Raw genomic sequence first — 1,290 nt, forward strand, 5'->3', positions numbered from 1 at the left:
TGGCCAGCCCCCAATGGGCCCTCACCACCACCCCGATGGTCTGCGGCCCCTCCCCGCAGGCAGCTCCACCCCCGATCGGCCCCCCACTCCGATCAGAGGCAGGGCCAGTCGGACCCCACCCGTGCAGGAAATCGTGCACTGGGCCTCTAGTTAAGATAAGGATGCTCTGACCCTCCCTGCACAAGGCTGCCTTTCCCGAGTAAACCTGCTGGCCTGCTGGGCACAGTGTAGGTGCACGTGTAGCACAAGAGATGGCCACAGTGCTGGCCCCGTGGCTGTCCCTTATCCTCCCCCGCCTTCTGACAGGAGGCCGCCAGGTTCTTTCCCTCGGCCACCTGAGTGCGGAGGGCAGCCGTGGCAGGTCTGGTTGTGTCTCTTATGACCAATGGTGGTGAGCATTTTCCATGTGTCTACTGCACACAGCCTCTTGGAGAAAGTGTCTTTTCAAGTTTTTTGCCCATTTTTTATTTGGACTGCCTTTTTTTCCAACTTGTATGCGTTCTTTATATACTGGTATATATTCTGGATACAAATCCACAGATACAGGTGTTGCAAATACGGGTTCCCTGTCTGCGCAGTATCTTTGTTAAGAGCAGAAACTTTACATTTGGTGAACTCCAATGTATCCATTTATTTTAAGCTACAGCTTTTGAAAACTGAGAAGGAGGCGTGAGCTAGAACTGACACCCAGGGGCTGAGTGGCGAGCTGGCCCCCGGACCGGCAGCCTCCCTGACCCGCTGGCACCGCCCCACGCGTTCCAAGCCCAGCAGACGGAAGCCAGGGGACATCAGGCTCGAACGCAGCCCTGGGTGAGTTAGACACAGCCCGGCACGTATCCGGCAGCTGCACGCGGCCGGGCGCCCCATTCAACTACCCTTGCATTCCCCGTATCCCACGGGTGGGAAGAGGCACAGCCCACAGCGCTTGCCCTCTGCCGTGCCCGCCTCCAGCCTCGCGGTCAGGTCCGCGTTAGGAGCGCAAACAGCATCTCATAGATCCCGTCCTCAACAGTAGGAAGATTTTCCATAATGTTTAGTTACATGGGAAGCATGCTAACCTGCTTATGTTACACATTCTAACCTGCCTAGGGCTTAGTGCAGATTTATAATCACTGCAAATTTCTGTGTCGCGAGGGGCCCACACCGGGCAGGGCAGCACCTCACACACAGCGACAGAGGGGCAGCACCGCAGGAGCGAGGGCACGAAGGGCCGGCACTGGCAGTTCTGCAGTCGGCCCTCCCGACCGCCCGCGCCCTGGCCTCCTCGGTGCCACGGGAGGAGCAGCAAGG

This window comes from Myotis davidii, unplaced genomic scaffold, assembly GCF_000327345.1.
Source record: "Myotis davidii unplaced genomic scaffold, ASM32734v1 scaffold991, whole genome shotgun sequence".
Taxonomy (NCBI): domain Eukaryota; kingdom Metazoa; phylum Chordata; class Mammalia; order Chiroptera; family Vespertilionidae; genus Myotis; species Myotis davidii.